General features: G+C 36.4%; 1 long non-coding RNA gene and 1 other non-coding gene across 2 annotated transcripts in view; one reads left to right on the top strand and one right to left on the bottom strand.

The window, feature by feature from the left end:
• The window catches only part of LOC105864830 (uncharacterized), a 526,685-nt gene that overhangs the window by 153,733 nt on the left and 349,910 nt on the right, over positions 1–23,042 (bottom strand). The window contains exon 3 of the long non-coding RNA XR_012913635.1: positions 8,148–8,300. This is a non-coding gene — a long non-coding RNA (uncharacterized LOC105864830). The remainder of the gene's footprint in view (positions 1–8,147; positions 8,301–23,042) is intronic.
• Positions 8,140–8,303, top strand: LOC142862969 (U1 spliceosomal RNA). Its single transcript, XR_012913862.1, has one exon. It is a non-coding gene; the product is annotated as a U1 spliceosomal RNA (small nuclear RNA).

The following is a 23,042-nucleotide window of genomic DNA, read 5'->3' as shown; positions in this document are numbered from 1 at the left end:
GCACATCTCCAAGACACATGCAAACAGCGCCAACAACATCCGCTGAGTCAATGAGATCACTCCCCAGAGCCATGTAACTGGAGGACTCCAAGTGGAGATAAGAATAGCTCCACCTTTTTGTTTCCTACTAGCAGATGCTGGATAAGCACTATGCCTTGGAACCAGTTCTTGAGACTGGTGTGGATTTTCTGCAAATGCAATTTCCTATTCAAGGTTTATTGTCTATATATTTTGTAAAAGGAAAACATTATACATTTCAAGTACTCACTTTATGCCATAAACTGTGCTAAGGCTTTGTTCATACTTATTTCATGAATTACTTGCCACCACCACTCTGTGAGGTATGGAGTATAATTCTTGCTTTATAGATGAGATGTCTGAAGTTCAGAGGTTATACTATGAGCCTGCATTAGGTAGGGCAGGGCTGAGCCATCTTTCTAATGCCAAAGCCTGAACTTTTCCATGAGTTAACTCTAAAGAGATTTAAAGTGCACAGTTGAACAACAGATCACACCAGTGGGTATTTCATTCTTTTTGATAATTTGGGGGATGTCTATTACTTTCTAGACAATCATGTTATGAACTGGGGATACAAAATGAAATAAAAATTTCAACATAATTTTTCTGAAAGTTCACAGTCAACTTATAAGCAAGTATTATAGTACAATGTAATATTATAAGAATAAGACATGACCAAAGTATTATAGGGGCATTAAAAATTGGAAGAAGCTTTATAAACAAAACTACTTTTATTTAGTAGGACACATCCTTTGATACCTTTGACTTTTACCATTCTGGAGTAATAGAGGGGACAGGCATCATTTAACTATAATAATCTTAGCATTTTAGAGAATAATCAGTTTATGATACATCATGTTATGGAATGAATAAATGAATGAACAAGTGAGTCTGTTGCCAAACTTCTAACATTTATTTAAAAGTGAGTCATGTACTGGTATTTAATTATGATTAGGCATATGCCTGGCTTATCCTAAATAAATAACACTAAAATTCTTAAAAGATATCTGATTAATATCTAAACACAAGCAGCTTTTAACATGCTAATTAGATGTCAATTGTTTTGCAAAAATAAACACAAACATTTGTAATGGTAATTGAAGTTGAACTTGCTATGATTATTTATTAATTCTAGTTTTCAAACATGTTAATTACTACAGCTGAAGGAAACCCCTGTCCAAGTTTCAAGAAGTCCCATTAGCCCATCTTTACCTACTGAATACCCCCTGTAAGAAGGGCCACTTTGAGTATATTTACTGTCTGCTGCTAGATATGGTTAATGACTTGTTTCAAGAACAGATTACTGAGTAGATGGCCACCTAGAGACTGGAGGAATTTGCAGGAAATGAAATAAAAGGTAATTGAGCAAAGGGGGTTAAATTGTACTATCAATAAAACACTCGTTATAGAAGAATGATGGCTTACACATCTTGTCACAGCCCTAAGGTAAAACTGATCTTCCATGATCATCTTTCCAACTGTACCCAGTCTGAATTAGCCATTTTGTTTTTCTAAGCTTTTACAGCAGACTTCTTAGAATATTCACATAGACTGACTAGTTCTTCACCTTTGTGTCCTCCTTTGGTCTCAGGAACCTAGGGTAATTTAGATTCTTGGGTGGGGAAAAAAAGAATATCTGGGTTATGTTCTTTTAAGTATGTATTTTAATCTTACATAGAGGAAGGCAATATTCCCTGTTGTAAAGAAGGGTTATTTTTTTCAACTCTCTTCAATATTGGGTAAACCATAGCTCTGATCATGATTATATTATCAACCACAACAAATGCAGAAGGACTTTATGTATGGATTAGCAACCTCCATTTACTGTTTTTCAGACACAGGTGTAAGATTCTAAGTCCTTTCTTTTTTAATGACCACATCCTTTTTTTGTTCAAGTCTGCATTTCTAATAAAGGCATTATCCTGACTTTGCTCCTTGCTTTGTCTAATTTTTTTAAAAAGTGATATGATGGTATGGCTAAGAACTTGTGTTGCAGTCATATAGAAGAAAACCTGTTTCAGTTACATATTATCAGTCTAAAACTAGGCAAGTAAAAATAATGTTTTGAATCTAAATTTCTCCATTTATAAAATGAAGATGACATTAGCCTTAGTGCATTGTATTGATTGGATTAAATGGTGTTCATAAATATCTTCATCTAAAATCTGGGATATAATAAGAACCAACACTTAATTAGCCTTTGCCACATGCTAGACACTGTTCTAATCGTTCACCCTGCATACATAAAAAAAAAAAAACGAATGAATACATAAGTGTACCTCTGGTAATCTATATATATGCTCTATTAAATCATGCCACATAGTAATTTGTTCATCCTGGCTCATAAGTGAAAACTGTACCATGTGTCATGCATTGGACTATGATAAAAAATTTCATAGGTGCATTGATCAAATAAAATATCTCCGAATTATGACAACATAAGCACCAAGAAGAACTGGGCTGTGCTCAACTGGAATGGCAAAAGCATGTTTCATTCAAGGTAAAGACTTTTGCTCTCATTATGTTGCCCTATAAACGGAGGCTTGCAAGGGTTAGGTTATTGTCTCCTGTCTATTAAGGGATACAGCCATAATTTGAACACAGTTCTGTATCTCCTTTCATATATTTCACATAGAATTGCATGCTATTAAATTTAGACCTCCACTGAGCCTCAAAATATAAGCCTGAAATAGTCCTTTAAGAGCAATTAATTTGTCTAATTATATCAAACAATCTTAAATGTTTTTAAAATTAGCGTTATTTTGTATGGGAGTTGATTTTCTATTGTATGTTTTGCTGTTTTGTTATACAGAGAAAGGTAGTAATACCTTTCCTATAGAATCCAAGGAAATACTATTTTCACATATTGATAACTTAAATTCAGACATAGATATTGCTACACAGATACTCAGAATATTGAATGTAATGCATAAATAACTCTTCTAGGTAAATGGACATATATAGAATAAATAAGACCTACTTGCTCAATGTAGACATGGCCACAGTCAGCATGTGGCACCATAAAAATTTTTTTAGCCTCAGTTTCTTACAATTATTTAAGAAGATGCTTTGTAATTAATTCACTTCCTCCCTCCTTTTATATGACCTTTCCTTCCCAGGAGTTAATACACATTTGCTTCTTAGTAAGTTAACTCATAATTCATTGTTACTCCTACCCTCCCTTTCCAATAAAGTACTTCTTTCCCTAGATAAAAGCCTTTCAAATATTATTTTGCAGGAACTTTCATCATTTGGCCCAGAGAATTGACTGCCTTAAAACTTAAAGTGTACTTAAGCATATTTAAACATACCTTTTGCCAACCATCCCTTAAAAGTGAAGTATAACTATGCTTTTTTGTGTGCACCCATTGATATTAGGCACTGTCAGACATTTTACTTATGCCATTCCAGCTAATGTCCAAAAACACTTTGTGAAATACTGATTATACTACACATTTTATAAATGAAGATGAGAATATTGAAGTCATCTACCTGGTGTGGTTCTGTTTGGGTGGCAGTCTGTCCTCGGTTTTTGGTGTGCTCTTGGCCAAAAAATGACGAGACACATTAAAGTGTCGAGTTCAGACTATTAATCTTAGAAAAATCACCAGCAGGGCCAATACAACAGAGTAACCCCAGGCAGGAAGCAGTTTCACATGGGCAGCTCTTTATTGTAGAGCTAAATGGGTCTGCCTCTGAGAGTAGAGAGAGACAGATCAACTCACTCACCAACCAACTCACTCTCTCACTGACTGACACACTGAATTCTCAGCTTGTTTCCTTTTATTGGCTTGGTCTGGGGGCGGGCTCTCAGAAGGTGTGGTTTATTAGTAAATGATCAACAGGTGTCCTCAAAATTCCACCTGTATATACAAGCTCCCTCTAAGAAAGCTCACCTGGGGTGGGGGGTGAACCACAATGTAGATTTAAGCTGCTGGCATAATAATTAACCTACTTACTCTAGGTAGGTTACTCTACAGTCACTTTCCAAATCCTATCATACCTGGGCTGGGGAATCCCCAGATGGATAAAACATTCTCTCCTTCCCCAGGTGTAGCAGTTGCTAAGGATAGGATTAAGGGTGGAGCAACAACAAAACAAACTATTTGCCTTTATCCTTCTTCTCAGGTAGAGCAATTGCTGGAGATAGCACCAACCAGGGCACCCTTGTCCCTAGAAGAGCTGGGACTACCTAACAGTGCTAGCTTGTGTTAATAGCGTCTTACTACAAGTCCCCTTCTGAAGTTTTTTTGTTTTTTTGTTTTTTTCTCAGTCTGCTCATTGGACAGGCCAGAGTGCCAGAAAGTTAATGGTCTCAGGTGTAAACTCAGACAATGACTGAAGGCAGTTGAAGGGAAAACTTCTAGCTTCTTTGCTTCTCTGGTGGAATACTTCTGAGGCAGGCATATTCTACAAGGTCTCTTAGAGTTTCCAAATAAGACTAAGCCTCAGTTGCTCATACCTGTAACCTGCTCATTAAAGCATCCTTTGTTGACATCTAATCCTTCCTAGTCTCTCTAGCTCACTCCCCTTCTAGTATTTCCTGGAATCTCCTTTTCTCAAATCCTTGGCTGGTATTTATTATACCCCAATATACAACTGCTACTAAAAGGCAGAACTCAGATATAAAACTAGGTCCACCTGTCTGCAAAGCCCACATCCACACCCACATCCTCTGTGGTGCCCCAGTTCAAATTTAGTAGCCTTGTTCTTGTGATTCTCCCCTTGGCAGAGAATTCACACTGGCCATGAATGTTGCCACCTTAGAAAGCTCTGATGAGGAAAGAGCATTTTGGAATTGCAATTTTTTTTTAAACACTGGGCTTGGGCCAGATACTTGTCATTGGCAGTAGAAGAAAACCCCTTCCCTTAAGCAGACCTAGAAAGGTCAGCCTTTGAAGATGTATAGGGATGTTTATCTGCTTTCCAATTTCTTGTTTCCTGAGGTGACTTCTGTGGAGAGGCACTCAGATGTGTGCCAGCAAAGCTTTAGCTGCTCTCTGCTGTGCACTGAAGCTGATGACACAAGAGGAAACCGTCCTGCTTAGCCCATTTAAATAAGCACTGAGCCGGCAGCAATGTCACTTGGGTAGTATTGCTCAGGGAACATTCACTTAAACTAGTGTTGCTCCATTGGTCTATGTCTCTGTTCTTGTACTCACCATCAAATTGGTATTAACTGATCAACACTTATGTGCACATATAGTAGTAACATTCATTAGGTGATGGGCAGGTGGAAGTGGGGAGGAAAGGATGGGAATATTCACACCTAATGGTTGCAGTGCTCACTGTCTAGGGGATTGTCATGCTTGAAGCTCTGACTCGGGTGGGACAAAGGCAATATATGTACCTTAAACATTTGTACCCCCATAATATGCTGAAATTAAAAAATGAATAAATAAAAGTAAAAAAAATAAACTAGTGTTGCTTTTGAACTCTATAAGTTTGATGGCAAGATATAGACCTATAGGCATGCAGAGATGGAAATAGAGATATATAGAGAAATACAGAAATAGAGATAAGGGTGCCTGCGTGTTTCCGTGTGTGCCTGTGCATGTGCGTGTGTGTGTGTGTGTGTGTGTGTGTGTGTTTTCTATTAGTCCTTTGAAACTGAGGAACTGCTCTTATAAGTTTCAGGTTATATTTTAAAAACATTTTCATCGTATATTTAAAATAGGTAACTTGAAGAATAGCAGAGGATAAAAATGTCTCTCAAGACTATTTGTATCTTAACTGTTTGCTTCCCAACATCTGATAGATGTGGGCCAGAATAGTAAAGCTGGACAGGAAGATGAACATATGTGTATATATTTTTAATTGAGTTGAAGGAAAACAAAGAAAGAAAATAGCAGATGAGTTTGGGTCTCCAAATTAAGCATGGGGACACTGGTTTGAGAGGGAACAAAAAATGATGCCTAGTCTATAAAAGCTTCTGCACAGCCAAATAAACTATCACTAGAGTGAACAGACAATCTATAGCATGGGAGAAAATATTTGCATGCAATATATCCAATAATGGACTAGAATCTATATAGAACTCAGGAAAATCAGCAAGAAAAAAATCAAACAATCTAATTAAAAAGTGGGCAAAGGACATGAACAGAAACTTTTCAAAAGAAGATAGACTAATGGCCGACTAACACGAAAAAATGTTCAACATCTCTAATCATCAGAAGAATGCAAATCCAAAACTACAATGAGATGTCACTGAACTACAGTGAAAATGACTTTTATCAAAAAGTCTCAAAACAACAAATATTGGTGTGGATGCAGAGAGAGAGGAACACTCATTTACTATTGGTGGGACTGCAAACTAGTACAACTTCTATGGAAAGTAGCATGGAGATACCTCAAAGAACTAAAAGTAGAACTACCATTTGATCCAGCAATCCAACAACTGGGCATTTACCCAAAGGAAAAAAGACATGCTATAAAAAACACATCTGCACTCAAATGTTTATGGCAACACCATTCACAATTGCAAAGATGTGGAAACAACCCAAGTACCCATCAATAAATGAGTGGATTAACAAAATGTGGCATATGTATACCATAGAGTACTACTCAGCCATAAAAATCGGTCAACTACCTATCGTATTATCCTAGATGGAGCTGGAGCCCATTATTGTATCACAAGAATGGAAAAACAAGCATCACATGTACTCACCATTAAGTTGGCTCTAATAGATGAACACTAATGTGCACATATGGGAAGTAACATTCATAGGGTATTGGGCAGGTGTTGGGGGAGAGGATGGATAAATCCACACCTAAAGGATGTGGTGAACACTGCCTGTGGGATGGGCACACTTGTTGGGTGGTGCAAAGGCAATTTATGTAACAAAAGCATTTGTATTCCCATAATACTCTGAAATAAAAAAAATAAATTAAAAATAAAATCAAGGGAGAATGAGCTGTGATATGCAGAGCCCACATTGGGGATAATGGGCTACATGAAACAAAATAAGACTATTAGCTTCATTTTTAAAGGGACTTAAGAGGCAGGAGTATATAGTAATGACTGAAAAAATGTGTTTAAGGACAGAAGCCCAAATTCAATTTCCACTAGTGTTCTTCATATAGAACCTGTGTATCTTTGATCAATTTTCTAACTTCTCTGTGTTCACTTTCTTACTGAAAAGTAGAGATAATAATACCAACATCACAAGTAAAATACCCTAAAAAATTAAATGGTTCATATAAACCTTTCTTATTATCCTTTTTCCCTGTGGAGAATCAGCCTCATTCATTACTCAAGTTATAATTATTATGAATCCTAATTGTAATATATGTAATAATTTATACTTTATAATATGCCTTCATTTAGACTGTAGAAAATATCTTATTCTGTGTGAAAAGCAACACAGAGTTAATCAGAGAGGTAATAGTATTACAATTTTACAGAGCATATGTTCAAAGATCTCAAAAATGTTAAAATGTTCTCAACATATCCGGTCCAACTAGTAAATTGGAAAATAATTTCATAGCTACAGAGCTCATACATAAAATTTTTAGTTAAAAGTGATCCTAAGTTAAAGATAGTAAAAATAAATAAGATGTACTTGGCCTGCATTATTCAGGAAATAAATGGTAAATGTAATATGGTTTTAATATATCTTACTGGTTTTTTTCCTTGTTATTGGTATAAGAGAAATATACAATCATTAAAATAAAGAATATGCAGAAAAGAAAATAACATTTAATATTTTTATTTCCTTTTAGGATTGTGTGTGTGTATGCGCACATATGTTATATAGTTGGCTTTACACTTTATAATAAATAATATTTCTCAAATTTGAGTAATAAAACATCTCTTTTCCAAAAGGAAAACATAATTTTTCCAGGTTGCTAAAAATATGTCTTCTGGATCCTAGGAATCTGCTGTCTGAAAAACAACGCCTTAAGAAAGTTATGTATTATTAGGTGAAATAATTTTGCACTGCAAATTATCACTGTGAAAGAAATACTTTGCATTTATAAGTATTATCTATTTTAGGTAGTGGTCAGGTAGTCACGAAATGAGTACACACACACACACACACACATACATCTCATAGAACCATAAGGCCAGTGTATGTTGTATTTTCTTCTTTCCATTATTTAAAAATAATACATATAATCATACTTACCTGGCAGGGGAGATACCATGATCACGAAGGTGGTTTTCCCAGGGTGAGGCTTATCTATTGCACTCCAGATGTGCTGACCCCTGCAATTTCCCCAAATGCGGGAAACTCGACTGCATAATTTGTGGTAGTGGGGGACTGCATTCACACTCTCCCCTATAAAAAAAATAATAATACATATAATTAAACCATTCCCTCAAAAAATTCTGTCCTTATTTGAGATTGTTTCTTTAAAATATGTTCCTAGAAGCAGAAATAGATGATTTAAATACAATTCCATCTATAAGGCACTTACCACATGTTAACATATTTACTTGCAGAAGTATGGCACAGTGGTAGTTGTTCCAATCTTTGGTAATGTAACAGTATGTTTTTCTTTGAAACACAAAGCCATACAGTTGCAACTGCCAGATTTCAAAAGTGACAACTCAATGCCATGCTCATAATAGTAGACTTTTTTTTTCTTTTATTTAATCTCTGGAGATCAGTATGATCACATGACCTTGTTTTAAGCTTCAAGACCAGAGCCTTCCAGAATAGAAAACCCTGGGTCAACATTAGCCTTGTATCTACCACCATAGCTTCAGGAATTCTGAAGACTCTGGGAAAAATCCTTTTCCAAGATCTCTTTTAATGCTCATAAATCGCAGGATAAGTTTGAGTTCCTTGAGACCCCCACATAAATATCCCCTAGGTCTTTTACTAAGAATCATGCCAGAGGCTGCGGCCACCAAGGGACTGCTTCGGGTTTACTCATTTAGGTTTCTGGCTCTAATTATTGGCAGTTTAATTGTTGGCATGCGGAACAATTTCTGGAAGACATTTTTGGTATAAATATTGGGTTCCAATCTTGTGTCTGCCATGGATTGGTTATGTGAACTTGAGAAGTCTCACTGAGCCTTGGTTTCCAGCTTTGGGAAATGGAATTAACTGAAAATGATGCCGACCCTATGAATATTTTTTTTTTTAAGATTAACACATTGTTAGGTCCTGAAACACAGAGCAAATCAAATTAATCTTTGAATCACCAGCATCAAGCCAATGCCTAGCATAAACCATTACCGTGAAAGTACTAAGATTAGCTCCTTAGGCAACTAATTTAACCAACACTTTTGATCACTTACTATATGCCAAGTCATGTTTAAGGTATTGCAAATATAACAGTGAACAAAAGATAAAAATATCACTGCCCTCTTACAATTTACTCTCTGGTGAGAGATCTTTTGGGGGGGCATAGAGAATTTAATATATTTTAATATAAATATATTACATATACATAAACATATATAAATGTATATATACTTGACTTTAACAGCATATATTTAAGAATAAAATGTTTTTAATTTTAATAGACAATTTTATATTGAATAATATTTAACTATGATACATTGGTTAAGTGCAGAGAGTTCATTGCAATATTTGTTTAGTTGGGAAAAAATCCTAGGCAATTTGAACTTTAAATATTCACCAATTGTTATTGGCAATTATTACACATACCCAGGAATGCATTATCTCAATATTTCACTTGTTTTAAAGGTAATTCTCTTTTCTCCATATATATTTTTTACAATGACATTGAAATTCATTCCATAGGAGATATTGTAACAGAACATACCCTTGGTAATGGTATTAGTTGTTCTTGTGAGGGTGGAAGGAAGGTATTTCTAGCAGAAAAGTCATCTCTGTGGCCTTATATTTAAATGACTATAACTGGAAAACACTGTAACATAGAAGTTAAGAATACACACACACACACACACACACACACACACACACACACACAGTTAAACTATATGTTTGTCCTAAGAAAGGTACAGGAAAAAGAATGAAAATTTTAAGAGAGAGATTTCAGCTCTTAATAAGAACAAATGAACACAATAAAAACAAATAACAATAATACCCTTAGCCATGTTTGTGTGCAATATGGATGCATGTACCCCTGTGAAAATGAAATAGAACATACCAGATGCTGGGAGTTCACCAAGAAGGTTTCAACCTTGGAACAATCACTCCCTAGATGAGGGTGTTATAAACACGCTTTTAAAGTTATTCTAGTAACATGACAAGGCAACTGTCACTGGCTCATCTAGCTTAAAACCTTTCCATGAAGTGTGGAGCACTTAGGAGGCAAAGGCAGGTATTTGGTGCTAGAATGAAAAGTTCCTCCACACAGGCAAATTTAACACCCATTTGCTAAGCACCCACAATGCACTTGGCACTGAGGTTACAAAGACAAAGGAGTTCCCGTATCTTTGTAATGAAGTGATGATTAATCAGAAGACTCAGATTATATAGCTAGAGGGGCTATGGTTTAGAAGCCAGGAAAACATGAATATAAGTCTCAATACTGTCATTTGTTAATCACATGACCTTGATCATTCTATCTTTCAAATACTCAGGTTTACCAAAACAAGAAACACACAAACATTCACACAGCTAATTTTACTGAGCAGACGCATAGACTACTCCATTTTTCTATATCTGCATTTCTGATAAAAGTTCTAGGCTGAGAGTTGAAATTGCACCATTTACTGAAAAACACTACATTCTCTGCATCATTAGCCAGAAAATCTGAAATCATTACATATTAGCTAAAAAAAAAAAAAAAAAGCAGCTGATTTTTTTCAAGACCTCCAACTCTGCATGATGCATTGATTTTCACTGTGTTAACTCATCACTCAGAAATACAGTATATCCTAAGGCTGACACAAGCAATGGAAGGGGACTTTATTTACCATAGATTTACGTTTTGATAAATATGTGTATTGACCTTTGTGGTAAAACAAACCAAAAAACCCTAGAATGAGTGTAGATTGTTAGAAATGACATAAAATTTTAACAGACTTCTTCCACATTCTGTCCAATTATAGAATGATGTGAAAGTTGGCGTCTCTCACAATCAATTTCTTTATCTTAAATGGGAGATAATCTGCTTTTCTTACTGGATCATTGTAAATGTTAAAGAAGATAATCACAGTCAAAAGTACTTTATAAATTATAAAGCATATATATATTTAAATATATACACAATATTTTTCTTTAGCAGTTAGCATAGCATCTGGCACATAGTAGACACTCAAATGAGTTTTTAGTAAATTAATTAATTTACTAAAGATTGTAATCCAATAGTCCATTCAATTCCTACTTCCAACAAGCAATTTTAAGTTTGGGATGCAAGCAGAAGAATATTTAATTTGCTGATTGCTTTCTTGTGCTAGAGGAATTAGTTATTTCTATGTCATTAGGCTAGAAATTCAACTTGGAAATACATCAAGAATGAAGATACTTTAGCAATTGAGGAAACATTATATTAATGTTAATTTTTTAGATAAAACTGAGGTCTTCATAAGTGTGGTAACTGAAAGTTACAGAATAGTAGCATTGCTGGACAAATATTCCCACCACCTTCTTTACACAGATGAAAAAGGACCAAGAAGTTTAGAGGACTTACCTGAGTTTTACATTCTCTGAGAGAATGTCTTGGACACAAAGTCAGAAGCTGATATTACTGGGCTAACAAATATATCATTTGAAAGGAAAAAAAATCCATAAATGCCATCTTCATCTGTATATCTGATAAACAGAAGTGGAACATTTTTGTGTAACCAAGAACACGGTACATTTAAGATTGTAAGGAACTCACTCTCGATTTCATTTTAAATATTATCCATATGTTCTCAAGGGGAAAAAAAAAATGTTCTTGTCTGGTGAGAAGTCCATAGCAGCTGAAAATTTTGTTAAAATTGTGTGCCAAGCATGCCGCTAAGGTTCTGGAAACATTATGTTATTTAATTGCCTTTGCAATCCAGTGACATAGTATTATTATTGCCATTTACTAAATAAATAAATAATAATTATAATCTGAAACTTTTTGAGGAACATACCCAAGATTATATTTTAATAAAATATACAACCAAGGAAGTCTGCCTTCAGAACACACATTTATCTTTATTGAAGATGCTGCATTGTCTTGTAATCAGTGACTCAAGAAAGGAATTAAAACATAGGAGTGTGTTGTTGTTATTGTTAAAGCAAGTTCATGCTGATATAGGCTGAGTCAGAGGAGGAAGGAGAATGTTGAACACGTAACTAAGGAATGTTCCCAAGGAAATTCTGTTGGCAAACCAAGTATCATAGAATCTAGGGACATAAAAGCACTTGTCTGTGGCCACAATTATTTTATTGATCAGTCTACATACCAAGGATGAGGCATTCTAGAAAAGTTAAACCATTGGTTGAACAGAAAAGTTCACATAGTTCATTTTAAATGTCCAGCAATTTTATGCAGCCCCCATGAGAAATTGTAAATCATCAATTGGAATTTGCTTCTGAAATTCTAGAAAGGCTGCTTCGAGGCCTTTTAATGTCAAGACTTCGATGAAGCCCCAAAACAGCCCTCAACTCAAAGTCAAAAAACTTGAACCCATTTCTGACCCTACGAGGTTTCTGAGCCAAAGAGCCAAAGTTCAGGTAGGGATGAAAGTGTCTCTTAAAAACTAGAAAAAGGAAAGAATATATACAATGACCCAGATATCCATGATCTTGGCACCACAATTCTCCTGGGAGTAGCCATTGTACTGGCACTGAAACATGTAGAACAATCAGAAGAGATTTATTCAGATCCGACTTTGCTATAGGTAGTGTTTATCTCATGTAGAAATTCTGTGTCCTAATATGTTGACTATAATGACGTTTTGGACACATTTTGTGTGTGTGTGTGTGTGTGTGTGTGTGTGTGCGTGTGCGCGCGCGCATGTGTGTTTGTTATAAATATACTTCTCTGGAAATAAATGAAGATCTTTTACACACACACACACACACACACCTGTGTGTTATTCAGAAAGTAACTTCCCATATCAGAGAACTTTTGAAATCATTACCCAGCAGTAATTATGAGAGCTGTTTCTGTTCTGGGTCTACTTCGATCCTCAACCTTCTCCTTTAATTACCTAAACCTCTTCTCCAAATTATCTCATGTCTTACCCTCATGACTGTACAGTGACTTTTTCTTTTGATCAGATTTATATTAAATGCAGTCGATTCTTAGCCTACCCTTATGCAATTGAGCAAAGCTTACATTTCAATTATAGTGTTTAAAGCTATTCCAAGAATGTGAGCAATCGACTGCTGCTATTAGCCACTACAAACAAACACATGGAATACAGGGTCTGTGCTTCTTCATCCTGTGAGTATGCAATGCAACAGTAGCAGCGTCTGTAAAGCTTCTTTCTCTACCAGCGTGTTTCAGTTCTTACCATGTACTTTGCTTCTCTAAGCAGTCACATAGATGTTGACTTCTTAGGAAATAAGAAAAGAGTCTTTTAGGTCCAGTATTGTTTTTTTAAAGGCCCATTCTCTCCAATATTTTAGTGATTTGTTCTATGAATATTGTTTGTGTTTCATTTTCAGTATTTTTTGGCCATAGGTATATTTGGATTTCCCATTTACAGTTTTGTATCTGTCCCAGCAAGGGCTAAAAAGGCACAAAGCAAAGGGTATGAATAGTCTCTAAATGGCAGCGTTTACAAAAGATTGGCAGATAGCACCCTGTTTTATGCCTTTATAGAATGTGTTCCATAGTGCCCATTGCACAATTGTGCATGCGAATTCTCAGAGCCCAGAGCACATATATCAGCAATAATTTCACAGAAGCACGTTCTGGCTAATATGTGCAGAGTCTTATGTTACTTTATCAAACTGTCTTTGTGTAATTAGTCTGTCTGCAATGCCTGGTGTATAAATTAAACATCTAATTTATCTTGACTGGCCTCCGGATTGCTTGATCAGTCTATTCTGCCTCTGTAGCTCTTTAGTGAATGCCAAGTGCGGTGAAGGACCCTCTGGCAACAGGGAGTGAGAAGCTGCAGAAATTCCCTCTGAGGTCAGAGGCAATTTTAAATTTACTCATCACTGACACCCTGGCAGAGTGTATGCCATTCCTTCCAATGACAGCAATCTTCATGGGGGGCATAATTGATGTCCCTGGTGGCGGGTTACTTTGTATCATGGCTGGTAAATAATAAATAACTACAACTCAAGCTGTAAAATCAGGTTTACCAAATGAAATCAAATTAAAAGTAAATTATGCTTTCCTCCCCATTCAACACCATTTCTCATAAGCCACTTATCAATACAACCGCAGTCTGTACCACTGTAAGAGACAAGTTACACAGCTATTCAATCCTGATAAAAACAAAATAACTCCTGTAGCCATAATCATTCCTCAAGAGCATTTAATTTGTTGGCTTTTGCATTATTGCTATCAAAACAAAATCTTGCAGCTTTATTGGAATACATAAATCTCTTTGATTTAAGGGTACTTTATCTCTCTTTTTCTCAGATGAATTTGAAATGATGCAGAGTTAAATTTTTATGGAGTGATTTCTGGGGGAAAAAGGCTGACATAATTTTCAGCATGGGGTATTGTGTTCTGCTGACAACTCAGAAAGTTTGAAGAAAATGTTTAGCTCACGAGATAGTTTTTGTCAGGGCGTATTCTCTTTTCCATAGTGGTAGGTTCACACCCAGTAAGGGTGTGTGCTTCCTTTTGTATATGAAAAGATATATCCAGCATGGATATGTGGCCTCTCTTCTATGTAAATGTATATACAGCAGGGTCTCCAGACGTCTGGGTCCATGAAAGGCTTTTTGGACCATCATCTGGTGACTTTCTTTCTACTACTGGGCATTCACTGTGCTTTTAGAAACATGATGGCCCATTCATTTTAGAGTGAATTTATCAGAAGGTGTCTGATTTTGTCCCAACTCTCCCAGAGAATGTGTGATTCAGTGACACTTCTGGGGCTCCATGGCTTTTCCAGAAAACGGAGGCTTGACCAGACACTACATCTCAACTCTGGTATTATCTGATTTATATTAACATAGTAAACCTATATGTTTTTTTCTTTTAAGTGTTTTGTTAAAAATAAAGAACAAAGCATACACTGCTTTTGAATATACCATGATTACATATCTACTTGGTGGTCGTTTGAGACCACCAAGGGCTAAGCAGATTGTTCAAATGCAAGTGTGCTCATATCTATGTTGTTTGATGTTCAAATAATAAAAATTTCTCTTTCTAGAGTAACATTATATAGAAGAGCAGTAGATGTGGAGGGTGGGAGAGGTAAGCATTTTAACTTGTGTTGATGTTAGCTGAGTTCTTGGGAATTAAATGTGGCTGGGTCAATACAAGATGGTAATTTCTTATCCAAAGGCAAATGCCTCAACAAAGAAAGACCATGATCAAGTTATTGATAAATGAAAATGCCAAAGTTGCCTTCCCAATATTTAGACTAATAGAAGACTGATCTAGAAGATTCATTTAGGTCTTTAAATCTAATGACCAACTGTGAAAACTGAGGCCCATAAAGAAAAAATGACCTTCCCAAGGTCATACAATAAGTTTACTGTAAAGGGATTTCTAAAACATTAGACTTCTAAATCTTAACCTTGAAGCTCCTTCATTTCATATTCCATTTATTTGTTTATTTGTCTGTATGTCAGTCACTATGTTAGAGCTTGGAATTCAAGGATAATAAGAAGAAAAAGATATCTCTGTTTTACTGGCCCTTAATCTATTATGGGAGACAAACATTACTCAAATAATCACTCAAATCAAAAAGGTAAATTATATGGAATAACAATGAGAAAATGGGTAAAGAGAGAAGGCCAAGAATAGGATAATTTAATTTTAAGCATATGGGAAAAAAATAGTGAGCTCATGATAATGTAATAGCTTGCATTTCTTTATTTTTTTTTGTCATAGGCTTTCTTGTAAACGTACTTTAAGATGCATCTCAGGTAAGCCTCCAACATAGCCTTCACTGACTTTCCCAAGGTAATTGGTGACAACATTATCAATTGTTTCATTTGCATATTTCCTCCACTACCACTTTGGATTGAAATGATCTGCCTTTCCCACTAAATCATGAGTTCATTAATGGCAAACAATTGTATCTTGCTCATTGTTAGATCTTTCCACAGTATGTGCAACATGTTTTTATGTTTAGGCCGGAAGAAAAGAAAGAACAAAGAATAACAGGATAGTAAGAGGAGAAGGTAGTTTGAAGCAGACAGTTCTTAAGGTCCATGGTATGTTTTCTTGGTCCACCTAGTTCTAGCACAACTGTGGTGGACAGCACTTTGCAAACTTCCAGCATCCCATCTCAAGACACCCTGTGGCCAGCTTTTTAGGCTTCAAGTAACTGGCCATTTGGTAGCATAGGCACAGCCTGACAGTGTGGGGGTAGGAGAGCTTACTTAACACTCCTTGGGGCCACAGTCAACCAAAGGGCTACAGGAGTTCTTGGATAAATGCCCTGCATTATAATCATTTGAATGGACATGTTTGTGGAATGCCTGACATGGTTCCACAGAGGGCAACAACAGGATTGAGCTGTAGCTGTCCATGATGATAAATTGTTTAATAATGCAACCCTTACTGGTTTTCTTCTTCCACTGATCACTCTCTCTGTTCCCTAACTCTACTGCCTGAGACAAAAATTAAAACAAACAAACAAAAAAGCACAACAATGTATACCCAAGTTTGTCTCAGCCACTATGGGAAGGGAAGAGGCAAACTAAAATAAAGTTTAGATGGGAGAAATCAGCTATTAATATCAGATCCTGCAGAGGGTTCCAGTGAGTCTGTCATTAAGAAAATAATTGCCCCTAGTGGGACCACTGATAATCTTCAAGAAAGCAGGTTAAACTTAAATGTTGGGGGATTATAATATAAACAGTTTAGATTGAGAATCTATTGTTGAATCCATTGTTGAGTGAACCACAATACTACAAAGGCTTAAACCTTACTGGTACTGCAGACCTCCAAACAAGAATTTTCCAGGATGGGTATCTGGTGTATATGTCTTACAACAAAGCATAAATGAATAAACAAAAATTTCCATGAGTTATTTTGATGTGCAACATGATTAACAACTACTTGGGTAGCTATTTTCAAGAGGTTTGTGGGGAGAAATATGCTAGTGGTTCAAATTATAAAATGAATAGATCTTAAAAGTATAGTGCTCAGTAAGAAAATTAAAAAAAAAAAAACAGGTAAGATCTATAGTACAATACTACTTATCTAAATTAAAAATTCTGACTGGGAGCAGAATGGCTGACTAGAGACAGAGATTGCTGGGCTGTCCAGGAGGGAAAGAAGGCTGTCAGATAAAGGAGAGAGGAAAGGGACATGGCTCAGGTGTAGGTCAGAGAAAGAAGTTCCAGAGCCTGCTGGGGACCTCATGAAGGAAAATTACAAAGAAGAGGGAAGAGGATAAAGGAAGGATAAAGGAAAAAATAAAGGATAAAGGAAGAAGGAAGAGGAGAAAGGAAATAAAGATATCAGTGAGGATCAAGCGCAGGGAGGATCAGAGCCCAGTGAAGGGGCAAGGAGGGAGGGATCCCTTTCTTCTTTCCACACTCTTTCTGTGATCAGTGGGCTACTCAGTTACTTGGAAGCTTCTTCATGCCCACAAGCCCAAGCACTGTGGCAAACTGAATTGTGGGGATAACTTGTGTGATCCCAGAGCTTGGACACTCCATGTAGGGTACCCTTATAAGGAGAATGCCTCAAGAGGCCAGAGAGCTCACTTGCTTCCATTCATACTCTTATCCTTCCCCGCCCCACTACCACCCACTGCAACCAGGAGAGCAGTTTGAGCCAAGAATTTGGCAGGTGGCTGCCTCTCCCCAGCTGGCACATCCTCTAGTCTGAGGTTTCCATAGAGAGTGGGGCCCATGCCTTTCCCCTTGAGGACCTGTAATGGACCCAGGGTGCCTAATCTGGGAGCTCCCTGCCCACTGGCATTTCTCAGAGATGCATGCCAGCAGGTCAGACACCGGCCCAGATCCTGTGCCCCATGGACTCCAATGGGTTGCTGGAGGACACAGCAGAGAGTCTTGGGAGTTGGACTCTGGAGGCAAGAGAGCACATGTGGGTGGAACTGACAGGAGAATACTGTGGGGGTCCAAGACATGGCATCTGGGGAAGTACCCATCCTCCCACAGAAAAACCATGCTGTCTGACTAGGGAAGTCCTCCTCTGACAGGGAAGATCCCAGCCCATGGCACCATGGCAACCAAGTGCAGCACATTCAGGCACTCACTCCCAGTTGCAACCATACACCTACACCGGAGGGCAGGGGTAATGCAAGAGGGGCGGAGCTCACTTCTGACATTCAGTCATGGAATCAATCGCAACCCTTTCTCCATGAACAGACTTCCTAGTCTAGAGAGCCTGCCTTGACCCTCTTTCCAATGGCTCCCCTTAGTGGCCAGATAAACAACCTCTGATCCCTGCTGAGGCTTTGCAAAGCCTTCCAGGCTCAGACAACCTAACCATGCCCAGTCTTGCTCCTCCACCCTCCTCAGCTGTGGTGGAGATCAAGCAACCCCCTGGGAGCTACCCGGCCATACTCAAAGCTTGGGGCATTCAATTGCTCCACCTGAGGGACTGGAGCATATTGCAGGCACAAAAGAACATCTCAGGCACTTGGCTCTCTCCTGCAAACATGGAACACTGACAGGGAGAACAACTCTATAGCTCATTACAGCATCTATCAACTCAATCAAACAGGATGTGGCTGATTCTTACTCACAAGCATCAACCACCATCTCAGAGATCAAGCTGGTGCAGAAAAATTATTGGGTCAAGAATGAAATTAAGATGGAAATCAAAAAATTCTTTGAACTGAATGACAAAGGGGATACAAGCTATCAAAGTCTATTTTAGAATCATTGTCAATGAAAGAATGATGATGGTGTATTTGAAAATGGAATAGAAAAGGAAATCAGTCAAGTAGGTGACGTAGAATTGTACAACCCAATGACAATAGTGTGCTGAGAACTAATGAGTATGGTTAACTCATCCTTTTGCATCAATATACTCCTCTAAAAATATGTTGAAAACTGGACAGAGATAATTATCATCGATTATGTTAGTTCAAGTGTTGTGACTATGTGTAGGTACACTAATACACACACATTAAAAGAGAGAAATTAAAAGCCCACAGCTCAATGGGCTGCCGGAGACAAATGACCACTATCAATAATCTATAACCAATATAAACACTCTTCATATTCTGGCTTTATATATCAATCACTGGTATGAGTGATCAGTATGTTCTCCTCTGTGAAGCAAACCAGTGCTAGCCAAAGCTAATGAAAAGCCAAAACCGAATCTGTAAGATAAAATGACAATATTGGATAAATTAAAAGAGGATTGTTCTTAGGCAAATATCTGAGACTGCAATGATGTAAAGGTGATATGTAGAATACATTGTTCTACCTGGGAAGTTTCCAAGAGAAGGCAACATCATCCTGCATATTGGATTCAGTGATGTAATATATATTCCCATGAATTATAATGGTCTTAGTATCTACTCTAAATTTACAACCATTCCCTTCCTTCCCCAAATTCAGGGAGTTAGGGACAGAGTGTGTCACCTTTGAGTGGAGGAACTTATTTCAGTATCTGGCAATTTATTTAGTTTTCTATCTATTCTATGGATGATTTTGTTTTATAAAATAATGTAAACTTTTCCCTGGTGACAACTGAGGAATATGATATTTAAAGTGAAAATGTTCAATATCTCAACTAGCTATGTAGAGTAGCAGAATAATAAAGATGGTAAAACTAGCTATATATTTTCAGAAATGGGCTTTCCACATACGAAATTATATATATATGTGAAGTTAGATCGGCAGGTAACTGTTCTCAGCTCATTGGAATGCTCTCCTTTTGGCTTCAGATAATAGTTTAGATATTGATATCTTTTTTAAAGTAGAAAATGAGTATATGAAGTTTAAAGATTCATTAGGTTATTTGGACCCACATAGTTTCAATTTATAGTGCCAAGGATATTCACACATAAGCAACATTCTTAAAATTATCATAGTTTTGAGTATTTTCAACCATTTAAAATGAGAGTTTCAGAGGAATACCTGTTTGGTGTTTTCTTAAATAGATTATGTATTTTAAAAAGTGTTTTCAGTACCCAGATCCTCAATTAGGTTTGTGTATAAGAGTTTAATACTTTTTCCCAAGTTCAGAAAAGTATTGAGGGCTGATGTAAAATAATTAGGCAGCTAATTCTAATGAAGAAAAAATAAAACGATTTCCATAAATGTAGCCATTTTTCACCATGCACATTTCTAAGAAACATTAAATATGATGACACACTAACTATATTATAAAAGTTATCTAAAAGGAATATATGTGATATATTTAATTAGAATAGTGCAATAAAATAAACTATTAGATTATATGATTCCATTAAGGAGAAATTGGTGTGTGGGCATATTTTGCTTTGAACTTTACGCTGTTATTTAGCTCAGTGTTAATAGAGTCTACCTCCTACACAATCCCAGTACAAGTCAGAGATCAAGATTTACACTGTCAATTTCTTAAGAACTTTGTAGCATCCAAGTATAATACAGTAAGATAGGCTGTGCACTGCAGTCGACAAAAGCCACGTCTTCCCCCAGTGGCAATAATGGGGTGGGGGCAGGGAACCACTTTAGTTGCAATTAAACCAGGTTTCCATGCGTAGCTTAACATTAAGCAGAACCATATGTGGAATTCTGCAGAGAAAGCAAAAAGGAAGTGATGGTGAAATGTGCTGATTTGGCTACAAAGTAGTTGGTTCAGCTTCCCAAGTACAACAGTTTAAGTTGGTTAAGAATTTGGACTTGTACCTCCTCCATAACTTATCTTGTGATACATTTGTGGGGAAGAAATGTCTCAGACTATGAAATTCAGCTAAACTCTGGTTCATGAAGGCTGCTTAACCTTCCTATAACTCAGATTTTTCATCTCTGAGAAAAGAAGCCTTCTGTGATGATTGTCAGGATTAAATGAGATGGAGCCTAGGAAACATTTAGAAAAAAGCTCTGTGCCGGATGCGTGTTTAACAAATGTTAGTAAAGATTATTCAAAGTGACATTTAAAAATAAATAAACAAAAGCCTGGAACCTGTAGATACATTTGGGATGTATGGGGACTAAATTTGCAAATTTCTTTAGTGTCCATCATATTAAAACCAGAAAACCACAACAAAAACCATCTCCTGTGTTAAAATCTCCCACTAGTGTAAATCACTGCATAGTGTGTTGTAGCTCTAATAAAACAAAAAGACACCTAGAACAATTTTGAGGTTGTCATCCTGTCGTAAGTGAGCAACAAAGCTATATATATTTTTCTAAACTGACAGTAAATATACTTATCTCTCTGATTTTATAAATTGACACTGAATAACGGTTATTTAGTTTAGAATACATTATTATTATACTGTTCCAGCATAGCTCCATATTTAGAAGCACACAATGCTGTGTTTTTTTGTTACATAAATGTTCAATTATTCAAGGTGGTTACATTTGACTAAAATGTGTGAGGCATGTCAAATAAATTCATAAGTAATTTTATGAGCAATTTGTTTTTATTTTGAAAGAATTGCCTTTATTCTTTGAACCTCCCCCCCACCCATAAAAGTACAACATTCTTCTTGGTATTAATAGTAATTGATCTTAACATCTTAGCTCCTCCTTTTAAATGGTGAGATTCTAAATATACAGACCTTGCCTCATTTACCCTTTTTCTAGCCAGGGCCAGAATAAAGCACACTCAACACTCAGTATTTGTCTAGAGAGTAAAAGAAAATGAGAGATCATGCCAGATATATCATGATACTCCCAAACACTTTGCACAGCACTTCACACTTGGTAATCAGGGGACATGTTGGGAAATTAATGCATGTCAGTATGCCGAAGAGATAATATAAGATGCTTTCAATGGAGAGTGTGACATAATTTTATTAAAGTGCTAACAAATACCATAGAATTGATAACATAAAAATATATTATTATAAAGGAAAAATATATAAACTATAAAAACAAGGCTCACTATTCTAATGAACTATAAATTTATAATCTTGGCAAAGGGTAAAATGTCTTTCTACTTGAGCTCTAAACTATATACTTTAATCTAGGGTTAAAATAAAGAGTTACGTGGCAATACATGGAAGCAAATTTTATGATCCATCAGTTAAACTAAAGCTCAAAGTCAGTAAAAATAACTTCTGTACAGCTGCGATGGATTCATTAATGTAATGAAAGTCACTACACAAATATTTGCTGAATAAATGAATCAGTAAACCAACAATAAATAAATGTTGAATAAATGGTTACTAGGAAATCTAGTTCGGTCAATAGGAGAGAACTTCATAATCTGGAATAGTTCAGAAAAATTTTATCACTGTCAAGCTCACAGAAAATTAAGATTCATATTGTGTCATCTAAATTTTAAGGCTGGTGCTTCTCTAACTGATGTTCCTGAACCTTTTTTTAAAGAGTTGTTCATTGCTGAAGAGAACTCAGCATCATTGGGCATTAAAACTGCATCCTTACTGTTAAAATCAGACTGAGATTTTTGAATAATGGCACTGCTCTGGTAATCATTGAAGCAACATTCTCCTTGGAGTCGATCAGTTGTTTCCATTAGCAAAAATCAGCAGCAAGGCACTGTTCCCCTGGAGTGGCATTTCCTGCAATCATTTTATGCTTTAACAAGACAACTTGCATTTTATAACTTTGTAATTCCCAGCTCCCCTCAATCTTTCTTGACTTTGGAAATGTCTCTAAATTTATTGCCAAATAGAAATTGCCCCAAGAAAGAATAGTCATTGTCTATGAAAGATAGGTAGATTGCTGGGGGCAGGGAGCAATTATACCTCATTATTTTCATTGCACAACTGATAAGGCATTTACAAAGAACTTTAATACACAGAGAAAATATAAGTATTCCCTGCAGAAGTTTGATTAACATATTTCCTTTGTGCTGGAGAAAAGCAACTCAAATACAACTTTGAAAAATGAACTTTTGTGCTCCTCACCATA

This window comes from Microcebus murinus, chromosome 20, assembly GCF_040939455.1.
Source record: "Microcebus murinus isolate Inina chromosome 20, M.murinus_Inina_mat1.0, whole genome shotgun sequence".
NCBI lineage: Eukaryota > Metazoa > Chordata > Mammalia > Primates > Cheirogaleidae > Microcebus > Microcebus murinus.
This window is presented reverse-complemented; position numbering and strand designations above follow the sequence as displayed.